This window comes from Triticum urartu, chromosome 7 (assembly GCF_003073215.2).
Source record: "Triticum urartu cultivar G1812 chromosome 7, Tu2.1, whole genome shotgun sequence".
Lineage (NCBI taxonomy): Eukaryota > Viridiplantae > Streptophyta > Magnoliopsida > Poales > Poaceae > Triticum > Triticum urartu.
In genome coordinates this window covers 152783345-152806408 of record NC_053028.1, presented here as the reverse complement: position 1 = coordinate 152806408, position 23064 = coordinate 152783345, and positions in this window count along the sequence as shown.

Below are 23064 nucleotides of genomic sequence, written 5' to 3'. Positions count from 1 at the left end.
CTCTAGTCCAAATCTTTTACTTCATCGACAAAGACTCTCAATTTGCTCTTCCATGTGCCAATATGTGAAGCCCTCACTTAAACACATCTTTGCATGTCTGTTTACCACCAATGGACGACAAGCTTCATGCATATAACCATCAAGTTTCTCCCCTCCCCTCAGCAACACGTCTTTTTCGTTCGCTCCCCATTTTATTCCCATATTCTGAATTCAAGGGTTTCATTAAACTACCTACATTAGTTCTTTTTGGACTAGGTTTAGAAGTATCTTCAATGGTTTGTGTAGTCAATAAATTCTATTTAATCATTGGTGCTTATCTTGAATATGTCCTTCTCAACATTGTTGATCATCGCCATTTGATGGCATCCTAGCATGGGCTATTTGAAATCTCCCTTTTTATGCATGACCATGAGTATCACCTACCAACATAGACATGCCAAACACATAGTATATGGGTCAAACCATAGAGCGCAATCACAATTTCTTACCACACCACGAAATCACTTGATCACATGTGGTATATCATTTACGCTTGTGAGTTGACCATCTAAAATGCAATTTTCACACTTCATCTTTGTCATCAGTTATCTTACTGCATGATCTACGTTGATTTCTTAAAAGCCACAAAAGACTATTCACTTCACTTCAATACTTGATCACCAATGACTTAATTATCTCATGACCACATTGGGTTTCTTCAAGAACATGGTTCCCTCACATGTATGGTAGATAGGTTGGACGCTGGTGAGTAATCTGCATGTGGATTTAGGGCTCTAGCAGTCGTAGAGGTGTTTGTACAAACACTGGCCTTTCCTTTTGGCCACCAATTCTATCTATGGTCCTGATGCGTCAATCTTTGACGCATCCCTTGAAAAAAACACATTGGGTTTCACCACGAACATCATCTTGGTCATACTTGCTATTCTTCATGCTCTAGCACAGTCTCTTAGAGACATAATGAATTCATCACTTGAATTACTTGCTTCAAGACTTGGCCAACCATGGGCCAACTCATGAGCTCACAATGACCTTATGTTGAAGCCATATAGAATTCTTCTCTTCAAACCATTCTCTCAAGATCTTGATCCTCGTGACTTATTTGGTAAGCCCAATCATGACCACCTTTAAGTTCCTCAAGTGAACTTCATCTTAGTCATTCCATGATCTTCACATGAACCTCATCTTCAACCTAATACATCATTCACTCATTGAACTCCATCTTGATGCATTGGATTTCTCTTCACTTGCTTCTTCTAGATCATGATATATTCATATCGTAAACACAATTACCTTGATGCATATGTTAATTTTGATGGAATTCATAAAAAATCCATCCAATATTGTACATGCAACAACTATGTAACATTTTTTATATATAACTGAAACAAAACCGCCGGTCCATTAGAATTGAATTCACTACGAAATCTCAATGCATATCTTTATCGTGATGGCACTCATCCTCGTTCCCGTCCAATATTCTTTATGCATTACCCATGGAAAATTACATCATATACACCACGATGAAACCACTAGTCCATAGGGATCATCATCAATTACCAATCCATACTTGGGGGCTACATGCAATTTCAGTTTATCTATTCAGAAAAGTAATTACCAATTTTTCCATGCACACTTGCAGGTTGAAATTTTTGTCGTCGCCCATCTAGGTTTGATGAATGGAGGGGGAAGAAGAAGGGACGTGGACGAGGAAGAAGGAGATGATGAAGGAGATGAGGAGTAAAAGGGGGTGGCTGTCCTATTGAACTTGACAATGATCTAGAGGCTAATCAATGGCTAGGAATGTAACACCAACACCCATCCGGTTAGAGGAAAAGCTAGATCAGGACGCATGCGAATACTTGGTGCTTCGGTGGGCAGCGTGGCAATGGAGGAGAAAGATGTGAGGGTGGTGCAAAGGAGAGGAGGAAAAATGAGGGCGACAAAGTTGGCCAAGTGGCATCACGTAGGTGGCTACAACAGGTGGAAGCGAGGAGGGGACGAGAAGGGCTACACAGAGGAATGGGAACCACGGCCATGTGATTTGGTTTGAGTTTAGTATAGATGAGAAATTGAGAATTACCATTTGTTTATCTGACGTGATTTATCATCATTTAAATTGAGGAGGAAGTTTCGATCTAAAACACATATTACTGAAAATGTGGCAAATTAATTAAATGCCAGTAAAAAAAATTGCGTCTTTGAATCAAATTTAACACACATAACTCATTGTGGGCCGCATTTAAGTGGTTCCTTACACAACAGCTGCACTTTTCACACCTCGCGGGCAACCCCAACACACATTTCTAATACATGTCTTACGTGCACAATGTTGATTTACATGATTACATGCTAGCCTCTGGCATGCAATATACATACTTGTGGAGCGTGCTTCCTAGTTGGTCCACGACATGTTGAGCTGAGCACATTATCTGATGAGTGGGCCATTAGAATGGTTCCAAATGACAAATGTGGTTGAAACTAGAACTATGTTGCACAATCTGATTCGAAGTGGCATGGAAGGATTGAAATGTGGTTCAACCAATCACCATGTCACAAAAACCTTATTGAAAGTGAAATTTCCTCTAAATTATTGTCTGGTGGACGAGTTTTTCTTTAGTGTATGTGGTTGTGACTTGTGAGTGGCCAAGAGCCAGAAGGCAAGCTATATACGGAACCCACTTTAGGTAAACCCCTTACGGTTTACCAATTCAAGTAAAACACTCTATGTGCCCCCTAAAGGGCATGTATGATAGCTAGCTTTAGTGATTACAGGGTACCGATTTCGGGGGTTGAAAGGTTAGGATTCGATTTCGACGAGCCATACAAGTTTAAGGTTTAAATCAGACTTCACTCATTAATCTCTGATATCTACGAAAAAAGGGCATGCTAGGCCAAAAGTACTTTCATCGTACCCCCTTGGTTCTAAGATATAATGGCTAGCATTAGATTTTTTTTTCAAAGTCAAACTTTATAAACTGCAATCAAAGGTTATAGAATTTTTTTATCAGTGTGTGGTATACCAAATCAATACTAGTAGATTCATCATGAAATATATTTTGATATGGTATATAGTATTTGGTATTGCGGATATAGATAATTTTCTCTGTAAATTATGTCAAACTTTAGAAAACTTGACTTTTGAAGAAACACATTATTGCACTATATTATGATACGGATGGGGTGTACAAGGCTACCGTATCCACCACAAAATGCTTACCAATTTCAAGTTAAACACTCTATGTGCTCCCTAGAAAGATCCTATGGTAGCTAGCTAGCATCAATCTTTTACATCTACCACAAAAGGGGGGCATATGCCAGCCCAAAAGTACTTCCAACATGAAGGCCAGTACGCTCGCCCACCACAAAATGCTGCTAACCACACACTGCGCCACGTCCGGGGGTGAACATTGTCACCAGCCACTGATGCCGCACATGACAGCAAGACTCACGCAGCCCAGGGGAAAGGGAACTGAGACACCAGCAAAAGAGGATCGATCAGTACCCAAGTGAGTTCCACATCGACAAGCAGCCGGTCGGGGCGAACGGTACGTCGGCACAAAGCGTCAGCAGTCGATGATGGTGTCCCTCTCCTCCTTTGTCATCTCCTATCTTCGAGTGAGCTGTGACTTTTGTGAGAGATCGGTGAGGAGAAAGTAACTAGCGATAGACTGCTCAGGGTAAATTCGCAATTGACCCATCATGATGGAAATGCTAGTTAGGTATGTGTTCTCGTGCATTTAGACTTTTTCTATAAACTATATTGACAACTTTTTGACCAGTGTTGACGAGTACATTTTCTACTAATAATTTCCATAGGCTCCAAAGTGATTTCGCTAATCTGTTGGAAACCCGAGGACTTCTATTTTTGGCTGGACTCATGAAGATGAAACAATTCTTCCTCTAATTTGAAATTTTCACCCTTTCTTGAGATGGAAATCATTCACCATTGAGGAACAGGTTTAGGGCTAGGTTCTCAGACGAGACCTATATGAAAAATGTGCCCCTACAAACATCATTTTCCTGATAAACAATAATATATTAATATCATATCAATTGCACCCGTCCTCTGTAATGGTACAATATTAAGACTTGGTCAAGAAATCAAGGATTCTACTTTGAAAAAAAAAAGACATCAAGGATGCACACAAACGAAATAGGATAAAAAGAAGAAGGGAAAATAAAGAAACCTTCAACTTTTCTAGATTGTTAGGCATACATCTATTAAAAATACTAAGTTCCCTAAATTTGGAAGCTCCTGGTGTGTCCTGGGCTATGGGTGTTGCCTGTAACAGTGCATGTCGTTGGTTGGGGTCCTTGATTGTTTTTTTCCTTTTATTATTTTTACATATTTCATTTTTTCTTTTCTTTTCTATTTTATTTTTACTTCATATTTTTACTTTCTTTTATTATTTTTATATAGTCCATTTTTTCTTCTTCTTTTTTGCATATTTTACCTTTTTATTACGATATCAAGCCCTCTAGATTTAGAGCCTTCAGGTGCGTTAGGGTTTGTGGAGGTCGATGGACCCCGCCTGTAAGGGTCTATGTTGTTGGTTGGGTTCCTGCTTGTTTTTTCCTTTTATAGTTTCCTTTTTTCATTTTTCTTCTCTTTCTATTTATATTTTTTGCATTTTAATTCGTGAACATCTATTAAATTTTTTGAAAAAATAAAATAAAATCTGCAAATAGTTTTTAAAATTCATGAAGCTCCCTAGATTTGGAGCCTCCTAGTGCTTGAGGGTTGTGGGGGTTGCTGGGCTTCGCCTGTAAAGGTGTGTTGTTGCTTTGGGTTTTGGCTTTTTTTCCCTTTATTATTTTTCTTTTTTGATTTTTCTATCTTTTATCTTTTATATTTTTATTTTATTTTTAAGATTTCAGTTCATGAACATCTATTACAAATTGTGAAAATTTTAAAAAATATATAAAATTTTAAAAATCACTGAATAGTTTTTAAAACTCATGAACCTTATTTAAATTTGTGAGCATCTAGCACATGCACCAGCTGAGTTCCGTTAAAATCTTCACTTGAATGGGGCATTCTCAACAAATTTGCTATATTGACCCTAGTGCATTAATTGTGACGATTAAGGATATAAATTATGAAAGGTTAGAGTCTATTTCAAAAAAAATGAAAGAATAAAGTCCCGTTAGGAGTTAAGATTTTTCTATCATGTCTGTGTAGAGGGATGATTTTGACAAGAGACAACCTTGTGAGTAGCACTTATCAATGTAGCAGGAATAGTGTGTTTTGCCATGACAACAAGTCGATCAAATATCTCTTCTTTCAGTGCAAGTTTCATAGGGTTGATTTGTCTATAGTCCAGTGGCTTCCAATTTATACCCACCTTGTAGGGTCAATAATGTGTTTGGTAACTAGTTTGTGGGCATTAGCAATAAATTATTGTCGCATATCCTGGTGGGTACGATGGACTTAGGGGGTGTTTGTTTCTAGGGACTTTTTTGTGTAGGGACTAGAAAAAGTTCCTCTTAGAGACTTTTTAACCAAACGAAAGAGACTTTTTAGAGACGAAACTAGGCATTTGGGACTAAATGAAGAAGACTCTCAAGGAGAGTCTTTTGGGACTTTTTCAACAATGCCCCTTCATGCACCCATTGGCCCGCCACCCCATGGTGTTGTTTGACTGTTATTTTTCTATATACTAGGGGCAACATGGTCATTTAATAACCTCTAGGAAGGGACTGGGGATTTTTTAGTCTCTGTAAACAAACAGGGAGGGACTTTTTAGGGACTAGAGACTTTTTAGTTAGGACTAGAAAAAGTCGTAGGACTAGAGAACCAAACACCACCTTATGTTGGGATCTTTGACTATTTATGAATGATGTAGTTTATGACAGGAAAAAGATTATTCTGTGTGGCAAATTATTCATTTGTATACAGACTAACCTTGTACATACTCTTTGCTTCAGCGACTAATGCACACGGAGTAGCTTACGACAGTGTGTACTTTCATATGAAATGAAATCGGGACGTGAGCCCCTCAATAAAAAAAAGTAGTGCGTACGACCTGTGTCCGGGTTTATTAGTCCTCAATATATTTCAGGTTAAAATTTGATCACATAGAATTATTTGACTAGCAAAATATTAATGCATGTCATCAGAAATTATATTGTTCAATTCGTATTTGAATGTAGTTTTCTGGGATATTATTTTTACTATGTGTAACTTATATTTTATTAATTAAAGTCATGGTTAAAATATGACCCATACAAGGAGGCTAGTAAATCCGGACGGAGATAGTACTTAGGGGTGGATCGAGCCAGCTACTCGTAAATACCCATCAGTTAGTGAGCTAGCTCGAATTAGCTTTAACAGGCTCAAAAGTCAAAACTGCAGCTCGGCTCGACTCGCCTTGGTAAGCTCATTAAGAAATTAAACAGTACAAGAAGGGTAAATTCAGAAATTTGCTTTGGCACATGGAAGCGCGCTCTCTTGCCATTGGAAAAATCATTTCAAAGTATGAAAAAACTTCAAAACAAAATTTGGCGCATACATCTCAATATTATATGTGCGCACGTCACCTTTTAAAGAAAATTGATATTTTTTGTGGCTTGTGTAAAAAGACAAAAAGATGTCTTGTGAAAAGCAATTTTTAATATCGGATTTTGTCTTTTTCACACACGACACATAACTTGTTGGTTTTTTACGAAATGACTTTGTGAGCATGTACAATATTGAGATATACGCATCAATTTTTTGTTTGGAATTTTATAACATTTCAAAATACGTTTAAAACATATTTTAAAAACCAGAAACGCGTGCTCCCGTGTGCCAAAACGCCACTCAACAATGTAATCAACTTATTCTGGGGAAGAGTATATGGTGGAGGCGTGGAGCAGCAACTAGAGACAACGAGTCTACGGATCTGAACTTCAATGAGCAAATATATAATAAGATGATGTAAGTGGGTTATAAAAATGTAAATAATATATTTTTAGTGAGTTGGAGGGGAAAGAAGAGAAACGAAATGTAGATTAACAACCAGCTGCAATACATGCTCCTACAAGTTTGTAGGTGAGAATGTGACGTGGGCCATAGTAGTTTATATTTATAGCCAACTATTATAAATGACATGACAATAATATATATAACCAGCGGACGAATATACTATTAACCATGATTAGGGTCTTTTTCTTGTTGAGCCTTGTCAAGAGTTTTGTAATGTATTTTATGCTTGTTAAAGCTATGTGCACTATAATTATGCAGAGGTTGTGCTCACCAATGTATCATCTTGCATAGGCTTTGAGTTAATAAAATACTCCCTCTGTTCGGAAATACTTGTCATCAAGATGAATAAAAGGGGATGTATCTAGATGTATTTTAGTTCTAGATACACCCATTTTTATCTATTTTAATGACAAGTATTTCCAGACGGAGGGAGTACTTTTTATCGGAAAAAGATGAAAGCAGCCACACAGTGAGAGTATCAGATGTACGTTAATATCAGGTGATCGACATGCAAAGAAGCACGTCTCTAGTCTTCTCCCTTCATTTCTCTTGTTTCTCCTTTCGTGAAAATCCGTACTCGTGCACTCATGATCCTGAGTGGCCGCTGAGTGCTTTCTCGTGTGACTGTGATCGTGATAACATAATTTATTCTGGTCCCTGGGAGGTTGTCTCTTGCCCCCCGTTCACTTCACCAAGAAAGAGATGCACTCATCTTTTCATCGCTTGGCCAGACACCATAATTTTCTCCTCTTTCTGCTCCTTTACACTGCTTACAGCAGCCACTCTCTAATACATCGTGTACTGTGAAATGAATAGGGTAAAAGGAGTAAAAAATCCACATAAAACCAAAACTAGATAATTAATACTTTTGACACACCAAATGATGATACCCTCGTGAAAGGCCGTGGATGTCGGTGCCGCCTAGAGGAGGTGAATGGGCGGTTTAAAAACAATTACGGTTTGGACTGAAACAATGCGGAATAAAATTAGTGTTTAATTTGTTAAACATAAAATCTAAATATAGTACACTCAACTATGTACATCAACAACTTATGCTAAATAAGATAAACAACTATGTGATAGCAAGATATATAACTTGAGGCACGAAGGCAATCACAAAGTAAAATGCATAAGTAAAAGGCTCAGGTAAGAGATAACCGGGGCACGCGGAGAAAACAATGTATCCCGAAGTTCGCACCCTTGCAGATGATAATCTCCGGTAGAGCGGTGCAGAGGCACAATGCTCCGCAAAAAGCCACTAGGGCCACCGTATTCTCCTCACGCGCTCGCACAACGCAAAGTGTTGTGATTCCAATGAAGGACCCTTGAGGGCGGTCAACGAACCCATACAATTGGCGACCCTGGAGGACGGTCACCAAACTCGTACAAATTGCTCGACGCAATCTCCACAACTTAATTGGAGACCTCGAAGCTTACCCAGAGCTTTATACCATAATGATTGAGCTCTGCGACAACACCAACCATCTAGGGCGCCCAAGTACCCAAGAGGAACAAGCTCTAGGGTACCACTTTCACTACCGCGTATCATCATGGAGAACTCAAACCGATGCACCAAATGCAATGGCAAAGAGCACATGAAGTGCTCGAGTCCTTATCTCCCAAATTCCACCACAACAACAAATTCTATGGAGGAAAATGAGAGAAAGAACAAAAAAGGAGAACAACAAAGAACTCGAAGATCTAGATCCAAGAGGCTCCCCTCACTTAGAGGAGAAAATGATTGGTGGTAAAATAGATCTAGATCTCCTCTCTCTTTCCCCTAAAAACAAGCAAGAATCATGGGAGGAATAGAGAGAAAGCAAGCTCCCCGAGGTTAACAATGGTGTGTGTGTGTGGGGGGGGGGACTTGCTCATATTCATTGGGTTGGAGGTGGAAGAAGGGGGGTATTTATACCCCCAAGTGAAAAGAGCCGCTGCACACAGCCGCCACCCAGGGTACCCGGACGAATGGGTCCGGGTGCCCGGACAAACCATAGAAAAAGCCGTACCTTGGGCACCCGGTGGAAAATGCCTTGGGAACCCGAACCAATCAGGGAAGAAACCGTCTACCCCGGGTACCCGGGGGCAAATGCCTCGGGCACCCGAACAAGGCAGGGGCGGCACATCAAAGGATGGTCGGCCACCCGGGTTCCAGGACCCCTGGCACCCAGACGAGGCACAGAGTAGGGGGAGACCCGGGCACCCGGGCCAGGGGGATCCCGGGCACCCAGAGATGACAGAAGCCGATCCAACCTCTTTGGTTCCTATGGGCACCTGGAAATCGAGTGCTAAAACTTTTACAAGTGATGTCTGATTTGACTAACTCAACCATGATAGGAAGCTAATGGCAGTAGTTTTCAAATCGACTGGAAATATTAAGAACTGGCAACGGAGAAAAACCAATAATATAAAGGAGAGAAACTTTCCTCAAATGAGAACTGGCAAAATCTCCAACAACGAAAACGCAATAGACAATGCATACCAAAACCATTTTCAATGAACTTGAGCTTATCACGAGGATAACCGCAAGCTCTAAAACCTCACAAAGATAAAAGCCAAACAAGAACCAAGAAAGGCGATGCCAAGGATGTGAAGGTTTGATCTCTCTATTACGAACAAGTTGCTCACTCGAGAGCGCTCCTTGATAGTACGACAAACGATCCTATAACCCGGCCTCCCAACTAACACCATGAGACCGATAAAATAGAAAACCTATCCTTTGTCTTACCACTTGAGCTAGATGATGACGATCATGCCCGCCTCAAGTTGGAAGTCCCTTCTTGTTAGTGCACGCTTCATGAAGACTCGCAATTTGCTCCCCCATACTCCACTATGGGAGAGCCATCTTAGGCATATCATCACAAGACCATTATCACCAAATGGTCGGCAAACTTCAGGCATATGATTGATACGTCTCCAACGTATGTATAATTTTTGATTGTTCCATGCTATCATATTATCAATCTTGGATGTTTTATATGCATTTATATGCTATTTAATATTATTTTTGGGACTAACCTATTAACCTAGAGCCCAGTGCCAGTTTATGTTTTTCCTTGTTTTTGAGTTTTATAGAAAAGGAATACCAAACGGAGTCCAATTAACCTGCCAATTTTTGTGGATTTTTTTATGGACCAAAAGAAGCCCCTGAAGTAAAAGAGTAGGGCCAGAAGAGTCCCGAGCCATCCACGAGGGTGGAGGGCGCGCCCTACCCCCTGGGCTCGCCCCCTATCTCGTGGACGACTCAGAGACCCCCCCTAATGTGAGACCGACACCAAAAAATCCTATAAATATAGAAACCCCCGAAAAGAAACCTAGATCAGGAGTTTCGCCGCTGCAAGACTCTGTAGCCACCAAAAATCAATCGGGACCCTGTTCCGGCACCCTACCGGAGGGGGGATCCCTCACCGGTGGCCATCTTCATCATCCCACGGCTCTCCATGATGAGGAAGGAGTAGTTCACCCTCGGGGCTGAGGGTATGTACCAGTAGCTATGTGTTTGATCTCTCTCTCTCTCTCTCTCTCTCTCGTGTTCTTGATGTGGTACAATCTTGATGTATCGCGAGCTTTGCTATTATAGTTGGATCTTATGATGTTTCTCCCCCTCTAGTCTCTTGTAATGGATTGAGTTTTCCCTTTGAAGTTATCTTATCGGATTGAGTCTTTAAGGATTTGAGAACAGTTGATGTATGTCTTGCATGTGCTTATCTATGATAACAATGGGATATTCACATGATCTACTTGATGTATGTTTTGGTGATCAACTTGCGGGTTCAGTGACCTTGTGAACTTCATAGGGTTTGGCACACGTTTTCGTCTTGACTCTCCGGTAGAAACCGTGGGCACTCTTTGAAGTTCTTTGTGTTGGTTGAATAGATGAATCTGAGATTGTGTGATGCATATCGTATAATCATACCCACGGATACTTGAGGTGACATTAGAGTATCTAGGCGACATTAAGGTTTTGGTTGATTTGTGTCTGAAGGTGTTATTCTAGTATGAACTCTAGGATAGATCGAACGGAAATAATAGCTTCGTGTTATTTTACTACAGACTCTTGAATAGATCAATCAGAAAGAATAACTTTGAGGTGGTTTCATACCCTACAATAATCTCTTCGTTTGTTCTCCGCTATTAGTGACTTTGGAGTGACTCTTTGTTGCATGTTGAGGGATTGTTATATGATCCAATTATGTTATTATTGTTGATAGAACTTGCACTAGTGAAAGTCTGAACCCTAGGCCTTGTTCCGAAGCATTGCAATACCGTTTACGCTCACTTTTATCATTAGTTACCTTGCTGCTTTTATATTTTCATATTACAAAAACCTATATCTATCATCCATATTGCACTTGTATCACCATCTCTTCGCCGAACTAGTGCACCTATACAATTTACCATTGTATTGGGTGTGTTGGGGACACAAGAGACTCTTTGTTATTTGGTTGCAGGGTTACTTGAGAGAGACCATCTTTATCCTATGTCTCCCACGGATTGATAAACCTTAGGTCATCCACTTGAGGGAAATTTGCTACTGTCCTACAAACCTCTGCACTTGGAGGCCCAACAACATCTACAAGAAGAAGGTTGTGCAGTAGACATCAAGCTCTTTTCTGGCACCGTTGCCGGGGAGGTTAGTGCTTGAAGGTATATCTTTAGATCTTGCAATCGAATCTTTTTGTTTCTTGTTTTATCACTAGTTTAGTCTATAAAAGAAAAGTACAAAAAAATGGAATTGAGGTTGCCTCATATGCTTCATCTTTTTAGTATCTTTCGTGAAAATAAGGATTCCGACAATTGTGCCTAAGTGTTAGAAGAAGAATGCATTAAAATGTTTGGAACTAAATTTTGGATGATGAGCATGATTGCAATGTTGTTAGTATGAATTCTTTGAATATCCATGATGCTAATGATATGCAAAGCCACGAGCTTGGGGATGCTATGTTTGATGAAGATGATATTTTTTGTCCCCCAAGTTTTGATGAGCAAATTTATTATGAATAAAGCATCCCTCCTATCTATGATGATTATTGTGACGACCTGTATGCTATAAAGAATAATGATATCCATGAAACTTGTCATCATGATTTTAACATTCAATTGGATTATGCCTCACATGATAGTTATTTTGTTGAGTTTGCTCCCACTACTATTCATGAGAAGAAATTTGCTTATGTGGAGAGTAATAAAAATTCTATGATTGTAGATCATGAAAAGAATGCTTTATGTGATGGTTATATTGTTGAATTCATTCATGATGCTACTGAAAATTATTATGAGGGAGGAATATATGCTCGTAGGAATTGCAATAATATCAAGTTTCCTCTCTAGGTGCTTAAAATCTTGAAGTTATGCTTGTTTTTCTTTTCTATGCTAGTTGATTCTTGTTCCCATAAATTGTTTGCTCACAGAATCTCTATGCATAGGAAGTGGGTTAGAATTAAATATGCTAGTAATATTCTTCATGATGCTCTCTTTATGTTTCAATTCTTATCTTTTATGTGAGCATCATTGAAATCGTCATGCCTAGCTAAAAATGCATTAAAGAAAAGCGCTTGTTGGGAGACAACCCAATATTTACCCCTAATGTTTTTGTGTGGTCACATGATTATGCTACTGCAGTAATCATGTTTTATAGCTTTTGTTTCAATAAAGTGCCAAGTAAGACCTTTGGGATGGCTTATGGTGATAGTTGATTTGATCCTGTTGAAAAACAGAAACTTTTACGCCCAGGATATTAGTTTTAGTTTTTAACATAAGCGCGAAAAAATACCGATTCTTTTTGCGGAGGATTAATAAAAAAATTATCTAGGACTTCCTAATTTTTCAGAATTTTTGGAGTTACAGAAGTATTCGAGAGTTACAGATTACTACAGACTGTTCTGTTTTTGACAGATTATGTTTTCGATGCATAGTTTGCTTGTTTTCTAGTTTCTGTGGCTTATATTTCTTAATCTAAATTGTATAAATGATATGGTACAGTAGGCATCATGTTATAAAAATTATGAATCTTGTCTTGACAGTACCAAAAGTGGTGATTTTATTTCCTTATACTAACGGAGCTTACAAGTTTTCTGTTGTGAAGTTTTCAAGTTTTGAGTAAAGTTTTGATGGACTATGGAATAAGGAGTGAATATTCAAGGACAACCAAGAGCCTAATCTTGGGGATGCCCCGGATGGCACCCCCTCTTTCTTCTTCGTCTATCGGTAACTTTACTTGAGGCTATACTTTTATTCACCACATGATATGAGTTTTGCTTGGAGCGTCATTTTGTTTTATTAGGATTTTCTTGCTGTTATTTAGATTAATGTTTTTCATCTTTTAGTTCAATAAAAAGGGTCAAGTATAGCCTTTACCATACTTATTTTGCAAGTCCATATGTTGCTGTTTTAAAAACAGAAAGTTTGCTGTTATGTTTTGAATATTTGTGAATAGTCAGAACATGATAAAATCTTGAAATTTTTACACAATGAGTAACAACAAACTATCTACAGCGTGGTAATTTTTCAGAATTTTTGAAGTTAGGGAAGTATGATTCCTCTTGCATTCTTTATAGACTGTTCTATTTAGACAGATTGCTGTTATGTTTGCGTTGTTTGCTTGTTTAATGATTCTATTTGAGGATAGGACTAATAATATGCAGAGGCATTTAGTATGCAATGTCAAATTTATAATTTTAGTGATTTTCTACAGTAGAGAATGATAAGGTTTTGCATGGATTTATACTAACTTGTCTCACGAGTTCTTGTTGAGTTTTGTGTGGATGAAGTTTTTAAGATTTAGGGAAATCACGATATGAAAGGCAATAAGGAGAGACAAAAGATCAAGCTTTGGGATGCCCAAGGCATCCCAAGTTAATATTTCAAGAAGTCTCAAGCGTGTAAGCTTGGGGATGCCCCGGAAGGCATCCCACCTTTCTTCTTCAACAACTATCGGTCAGTTTTGGTTGAGCCTAAGTTTTTGCTTCTTCACATGATATATGCTGTCCTTGCAATGTCATTTTGTTTTGTTTTACTTGATGTTTGAATAAAGTACTTAAGATCTTAAATTTTATTTATGAGAAGGAGTCTTCACATAGTTACATAATTATTCAACTACTCACTGTGCTTCACTTATATCTTTCGGAGTAGCTTGTAATTTGCTCTAGTGCTTCACTTATATCTTTTTACAGCACGACGATGGATTTATTTTGAAGAAACTGATGAACTCTCATGCTTCACTTATATTATTTTGAGAGTATTAGATAGCATGGTAATTTGTTTTGGATATAAATTTAGTCCTAATATGATAGGCATCCGAGAGGGATATAATAAAAACTTTCATATGAAGTGCATTGAATACGATGATAAGTTTGATTCCTTATGATTGTTTTGAGATATGAAGATGGTGATATTAGAGTCATGCTAGTGGAGTAGTTGTGAATTTGAGAGATACTTGTGTTAAAGTTTGTGATTTCCGTAGCATGCACGTATGGTGAACCGTTATGTGATGAAGTCGGAGCATGATTTATTTATTGATTGCCTTCCTTATGAGTGGTGGTCAGGGACGAGCGATGGTCTTTTCCTACCAATCTATCCCCCTAGGAGCATGCGTGTAGTACTTCATTTCGATGACTAATAGATTTTTGCAATAAGTATGTGAGTTCTTTATGACTAATGTTGAGTCCATGGATTATACACACTCTCACCCTTCTATCATTGCTATCCTCTCTTGTGCCGTGCAACTTTCGCCGATACCATACACCCACCATTACCTTCCTCAAAACAGCAACCATACCTACCTATTATGGCATTTCCATAGCCATTCCGAGATATATTGCCATGCAACTTTCCACCATTCCATTTATTATGACACGCTTCATCATTGTCATATTGCTTTCCATGATCATGCAGTTGACATCGTATTTGTGGCAAAGCCGCCATTCATAATTCTTTCATACATGTCACTCTTGATTCATTGCACATACCGGTACACTGCCGGAGGTATTCACACAGAGTCATATTTTGTTCTAAGTATCGAGTTGTAATTCTTGAGTTGTAAGTAAATAAAAGTGTGATGATCATCATTATTAGAGCATTATCCCAGTGAGGAAATGATGATGGAGACTATGATTCCCCCACAAGTCGGGATGAGATTCCGGATGAAAAAAGGCCATAAAAAGAGAAAAGGCCCAAATAAAAAAATAAAAAATAAAAAATGAGAGAAAAATAGAGAAGGGGCAATGCTACTATCCTTTTTCCACACTTGTGTTTCAAAGTAGCACCATGATCTTCATGATAGTGAGTCCCTATGTTGTCACTTTCATATACTAGTGGGAATTTTTCATTATAGAACTTGGCTTGTATATTCCAATGATGGGCTTCCTCAAACTGCCCTAGGTCTTCGTGAGCAAGCAAGTTGGATGCACATCCACTTAGTTTATTTTTGAGCTTTCATACACTTATAGCTCTAGTGCATCTGTTGCATGGCAATCCCTACTCACTCACATTGATACCTATTGATGGGCATCTCCATAGCCCGTTGATACACCTAGTTGATGTGAGACTATATTCTCCTTTTTGCCTTCTCCACAACCACCATTCTATTCCACCTATAGTGCTATGTCCATGGCTCACGCTCATGTATTGCGTGAAGATTGAAAAAGTTTGAGAACATCAAAAGTATGAAACAATTGCTTGACTTATCACCGGGGTTGTGCATGATTAAATACTTTGTGTGACGAAGATGGAGCATAGCCAAACTATATGATTTTGTAGGGATAAACTTTCTTTGCCATGCTATTTTGATAAGACATAATTATTTTGTTAGTATGCTTGAAGTATTATTATTTTTATTTCAATATTAAACTTTTGTCTTGAATCTTTCAGATCAGAATATTCTTGCCACAATAAAGAGAATTACATGGATAAATATGTTAGGTAGCATTCCACATCAAAAATTCTGTTTTTATCATTTACCTACTCGAGGACGAGCAGGAATTAAGCCTGGGGATTCTTGATATGTCTCCAACGTATCTATAATTTTTGATTGTTCCACGCTATTATATTATCCATCTTGGATGTTTTATATGCATTTATATGCTATTTTATATGATTTCTGGGACTAACCTATTAACCTAGAGCCCAGTGCCAGTTTCTGTTTTTTCCTTGTTTTTGAGTTTTACAGAAAAGGAATACCAAACGGAGTCCAATTGACCTACCAATTTTTGTGGATTTTTTATGGACCAAAAGAAGCCCCTGAAGTAAAAGAGTTGGGCCAGAAGAGTCCCGAGCCATCCACGAGGGTGGAGGGCGCGCCCTACCCCCTGGGCTCGCCCCTATCTCGTGGACGACTCGGATACCCCCCTGACGTGAGACCGACGCCAAAAAATCCTATAAATATAGAAACCCCCGAAAAGAAACCTAGATCGGGAGTTCCGCCGCCGCAAGCCTCTGTAGCCACCAAAAACCAATCGAGACCTTGTTCCGGCACCCTACCAGAGGGGGATCCCTCACCGGTGGCCATCTTCATCATCCCGGCGCTCTCCATGATGAGGAGGGAGTAGTTCACCCTCGGGGCTAAGGGTATGTACCAGTAACTATGTGTTTGATCTCTCTCTCTCTCTATCGTGTTATTGATGTGGCACGATCTTGATGTATCACGAGCTTTGCTATTATAATTGGATCTTATGATGTTTCTCCCCCTCTACTCTCTTGTAATGGATTGAGTTTTCCCTTTGAAGTTATCTTATCGGATTGAGTCTTTAAGGATTTGAGAACACTTGATGTATGTCTTGCATGTGGTTATCTGTGGTGACAATGGGATATTCACGTGATCTAGTTGATGTATGTTTTGGTGATCAACTTGCGGGTTCAGTGACCTTGTGAACTTATGCATAGGGGTTGGCACACATTTTCGTCTTGACTCTCTGGTAGAAACTTTGGGGCACTCTTTGAAGTTCTTTGTGTTGGTTGAATAGATGAATCTGAGATTGTGTGATGCATATCGTATAATCATACCCACGGATACTTGAGGTGACATTAGAGTATCTAGGCGACATTAGGGTTTTGGTTGATTTGTGTCTGAAGGTGTTATTCTAGTACGAACTCTAGGATAGATCGAACGGAAAGAATAGCTTCGTGTTATTTTACTACGGACTCTTGAATAGATCGATCAGAAAGGATAACTTTGAGGTGGTTTCGTACACTACAATAATCTCTTTGTTTTCTCTCCGCTATTAGTGACTTTGGAGTGACTCTTTGTTGCATGTTTAGGGGTTTTTATATGATCCAATTATGTTATTATTGTTGAGAGAACTTGCACTGGTGAAAGTATGAACCCTAGGCCTTGTTTAGGAGCATTGCAATACCGTTTACACTCACTTTTATCATTAGTTACCTTGCTGTTTTTATATTTTCAGATTACAAAACCTATATCTACCATCCATATTGCACTTGTATCACCATCTCTTCGCCGAACTAGTGCACCTATACAATTTACCATTGTACTGGGTGTGTTGGGGTCACAAGAGACTCTTTGTTATTTGGTTGCAGGGTTACTTGAGAGAGACCATCTTCATCCTACGCCTCCCACGGATTGATAAACCTTAGGTCATCCACTTGAGGAAATTTTCTACTATCCTACAAACCTCTGCACTTGGAGGCCCAACAATGTCTACAAGAAGAAGGTTGTGTAGTAGACATCAATGATCTCTTTGTGATTCTCCTCTTGAACTTGCACACTGCAACCTTGATGACGATCACCACTTGATGCCATCCTCCATGGGTTATATGAGATGTTCCTTTTGATGCAAACCCATGGAAATATACCTAACCCCACATAGAAACCTCACATAGATCATGGACTAATACACAAAGCGTAATGGACAATGCTTACCATACCATGGGATCACATCCCACTTGGTACATCTTCTACGCTTTCTGTGTTAACCAACTTGAATCCACTCTCAGCTTTTAGTCTTGATCAATCTTGTATCTTATATTCTCTCCTCATAAAGATGATGTCTTGAAGGTAAACAAGAATGTAGTGACCAGACCTCAAACGGTCCGATCTCTGTGCTTCAGTGTCATCCCTGGATCAGTAATGCTAACACGCACAGTACTTGAAGGATTTATAACAGAGTAGCAATCACACACTTATTACAATGAGTGTCTTAAAAGAGAACTTATTACAAGTAATATGGCTTAAGGCCATCTAATTACGATAACGGTGGAAGGCTTGGAAGATAAGTGAGTCCATCAACTCCAACGACATCACTCAGTATAGAACCACGACCTAAAGCTCTTTACTCGTCGTCTGGAAAGTCTGCAACATGAACGTTGCAGCCCGAAAACGGGTCAGCACATGGAATATGCTGGCAAAGTAACACATAGAGAGTAATGAACAGAAATAGGCTATACTACATGCACATATGGCTGGTGGAAAGCTCTATGGTTATAGTTTTGCGCAAAGCCAATTTTTTCCTACTGCAAAGGAATAAATTTTATTTAACTATCATGGTAGTTGTTAAACATTGAGAGCGTAGACACCCTCTCAATCCCAATTAAACATCATCATTAAAACCCAACAAAATTAATTAAAGTCACATGATGAGATTCACATGATAATCCAAGTACTAGATACTCAAAACATCCATAACCGGGGATACAGCTAATCATGATTAGTTTATACACTCTGCAGAGGTTTGCGCACTTTTCCCCACAAGACTCGATCTCCTCCGTTGGGATTCTCGCACTACATGGTGTTTAAGAAACGGATGACCGAGACATAGTCTTTCAGAAGCGCTAGCACCTTACGATCGGGTAGACCGTTACACCTACTTTCCCCTACATCTGCTAGTCTACCATTGTAAGAGTTCGCACGATTTAATCAACTATGCTAGAACCCATAGTAGCTTCTGGCTACACACGGAAGTTTCTAGCATGAATAATCTCATGATCCCTTTGAGCCTGGGTGGCGGTCCATAAAGAAAAACAGGCAATCGCTGGAACACCCAGGTGCCTCAATCCACCCAGATGTGTGTTAAAGTTGCCACCTTAAATAAACCGTTAATTAACAATCTCACATCTGTCATGGATACACTCACACAATCCACGTCTACTAACATAGCATGGCAATATAAGCAAACATAGAAGTAACTCCCAAGGGTTTGATAATAAAACAGGTAATAGGTACTACCTCATCTACTTCCCGAAACCCACAATTTAATTAGACCCTAATCATGCAATGTTTGAGGATTGATCTAATGCAATAAAACTAGGTAGTAAGAGGTATGATCAAAGTGTTACTTGCCTTGCTGATGATCCGCGAAACCAAGAGATTCGAAGTAGCAAGCGGCACACTCCGGGTACTCTAACGCAAACAAACAAACAAGCATACGATAAGTACTCATCTAATGCACAGGTAAAACTCAAATAAGAGATCTAACCAGAAAGTTCAACTTAAGAACTCCAGTTTGCAAAAAGAAACAAATCAAACGAAGCGACGAAAGGCAAATGGCGAAAGAAACAAGCTTCGTTTACTAATCTGGACCTAAGTCAAATTTTACAGAAGAAAAAACTTGTTTGAGTTGGTTAAACGGAAAGAGGGTTTCGAGACGAAACACTAGGCGCTTGAATCACCCGATTCCGATAAACGAGCGAAAAGTTAAACTAAAACGAAAATCGGATCAAAAATCATGATCAGAAATAATCGAGGAAAATCCGAGAAAAAGAAAAATGACGAACAGGCTAACGAACGAACGTTCACTGTCTGCGGCTAAACGACGAAAACCGTTCGTAAAAACGAATGTAAAAGCGGCCGTTCGCTAAATAACTAAACCGAAGAAAATAAACCGAACCGGATCTAGAAAAAAACGAATCTAGGGTTTATGAAATAAAACCGATCGGTTTTTTTAAAAAAACTGGCGGCTACCTCGAACTCCGGCGGGATCCGGCGAGTCGGCGGTGGCGGGAGGTCCGGGGGAGGGGGGGGGGGCGAGCTCCGGCGAGGCGGCGCGGGCGGTGGCGGCGGCGACGGGTGGCGGCTAGGGTTAGGGTTTCGGGTGGGGCTGCGGTAACGGGCCTCGGGGCGGCGGCTTATAAAGGCCTGGCCCGAGAAGTCCTGGCCGAGTACGGCCCTAAGTTGGTCGACCTTTTTTTAGAAAAATAATTTGACGTGCAGAAAAAGAAAGAAAAGAAATACTAAACGGACTCCAAAAATACCGAAATATATTTTCCCCGACTTCTAAAATTAAGTCGGAACATGTGAACATTTATTTGGGGCCTAAATGCAATTTTGAAAAACGCGCATTTTTCCTAAATTCAAATAAAACAGTGAAAAACTCCAAAATAAAACCTTATTTGATTTTAATATTAAATCTCTGATATTTCTTTATTTTGAGAGTCATTTTATCCTCTCTCTTTCATTTTTAATAAAAGAAATAATTCAGAGAAAAATAATTAAAATCAAATGATCCTCTTTTCATAATTCGAGAAAACCTCAAATATGAAAATAACGAAATCCCCAACTCTCTCCGCAGGTCCTTGAGTTGCGTAGGATTTCTAGGATCAACCAAAAAGCAAATAAAATATAATATGCAATGATGATATAATGTATAACATTCCAAATTGAAAATTTGGGATGTTACAAAGAATGTTCACACAATCTTCTTCAAGACATGCTTGCAATAGGCTCAACTCTTACATGACTAATCTTTGGACAACTCCGTGAATACCACCTTGGTCAACACATAATCTCCTTCTTATAACCTTGAAACCAACATATGATATTCAAGCAATGCCTATGTTCACTCAATCTTCTTCAAGACATCTTGCAATAGGCTCAAGTCTTACATGACCAATCTTTGGATAACTCCTTGAATAGTACCTTGGTCAACACATAATCTACTTCTTATAGCCTTGAAACCAACATATGATCTTCAAGCAATACCTATGGACAAACCTTAAAGTATAACTCAAACCAACCATTAGTCTATAGAGATTGTCATCAATTACCAAAACCAAACATGGGGCACCATGCACTTTCACCTCGCATTTGGTAGGGCCGTGGTTCTAGCTTCACATAAAAGAACCACAATATTACATAAGAAAAAAGAGATACGAGCTAATAAAACTCACAAGAAAACAAAACATCTAGCCATTAGTTGGGTGAGTCTTTATTAATAAATGATCATTATTGATGAATCTAAATAACACAATCATCCCTTTGACTATTTCGATCATAAATTTAGGTTGAAGATATATGCTACCACAAATTTGGCTCCCTGCCCAAATTTTGAATTCCCGCCCAATATAATTTTGATCAACTAGCCATCTCATACAACAACCAATAATACTGCACTACTAGGGAAAAGTCTAGCAGAAGCGCGGGTTCTAGGTATATTAGTAGCGCGGGGACCGGCACTACTAATAAGGTGCTACGGGTAACCCGTAGCAGTAGCGCGTGCACACCCGCGCTACTGATATACAAGTGTAGCAGCAACGCTCTTCATGGAAGCTCGCTACTGCTATAGCTCTAGCGCGATTTGCCCGGACGCGCTACTACTACCGTGGCGCTGCTGCTAACTTTTCTCCACTCGCTACTGCTAATTTTAGTTGTTTTTGTTTTTTCTGCATATTTGTTTTGTATTTGAACATGCTTTATACAAGAATCTTTAGCAGATACAAATGCCATCATGATACACATACAAATGGCTGCGAGACCACAAATGTAATCATAGGATATACATACAAATAGTCTCATCGTAATTATCATCCAATACAAAGTGGTATCTCGTCATCATCTCGAAAATAGCGATACATGCAAGTCTCGAATACTTGCAAATACAACGTCATCCATCTAAACAATGGTATATGCGAGAAGAGCTATCACTATGAGTGAGAGCAGAACTATGCAGTACATGAGGCGGTGGTTAGGAGTCCTCTCTCGCGCTAGCGTGAACCTCAAGTAACTAGCTTCTCCTTCTTGTCTGCTTTTGAAGCCTTTATGGCTGGCGCCCGAGACCCCATTCACTTGCGCCTGACACTCAGGCCACTCGTTGCACACCCACGGAACCTTCCCTTTGTACACGACATAGCACCGCCATCTCGCCATCAAGAAACTAGGTACCTGTTAGAGATGCATGTTCATCAAGAGGATGTACAATCATATGCAACAAAATATATTAGAGCAACACGAAAAAGAAAGGGTTAATTAGCAACTAGATGCAACATACAGTACGCAAACTAATTAACTAGAGGTACGTAGGTCATCATACCCAAACAAACAAAGTAGCGTTACGCAAGTTCGGCAGGGACCATGGACATCACAAAGTTTCATCGCTACAGATAGTATACAAGTTCAAGCGACACATATCATCATCATCGGCATCGCAAATCACTAGAAGTTCCATCCTTCCATATCATCGAGGATGGACCCTAGCTTCTTGAACGGCGTGAGGTCTTGATGTTGCATGCCTATGCGAGTTCGGATGTCATCTCGCGATATAGGGCCGTGGTGGAACATCCCCTTCTCATCGATGACTTCTTTCATGATGATCGTCGCAATGTCCCTTTGGATGCGAAATAAGTCATCTCTAAGTTTATAATCCGCTTCTCCATGAGATTTTAGCCACTTTTGGATATGTTCATCATTTTTGCTTGTCATGCGAAGCTTTTGGTGATCCGTGTTGAACTCAATCATGAGATGGAGGATGTAGAATCCATCCTTCTTGCTTGGTTTTGGGACATGGATGCAGCAGAAGTTAGTTTTATGCGCGAAACCCATCTTCTTGTTCCTTTGTTTCCTGATCTGCATGTGGCCGCCTCTAATGCTGAAGCCTTGGAGAGCATCATCTAGAATATTCATTATGTGGGTGTAGTCCTTCTTGTCGTAGTCTCTGGAAGGGTCGAAATACACGGCGTGGGAGACTCGCGGGTAAAGAACGATAAGGACGACGCCCCCGTTGCTGCGGGGAAAAGACACCTCAAATTATTCTTCATATGAGCGAGAAGGAATGATTGAAATGTATGAAAGGGTTGTCCGGAACTGACTTACTTTGGATGATAAGGCAGGAGGACGATTTCCTGGTCCTTATTCTGTACCATGAAGTTTTGGA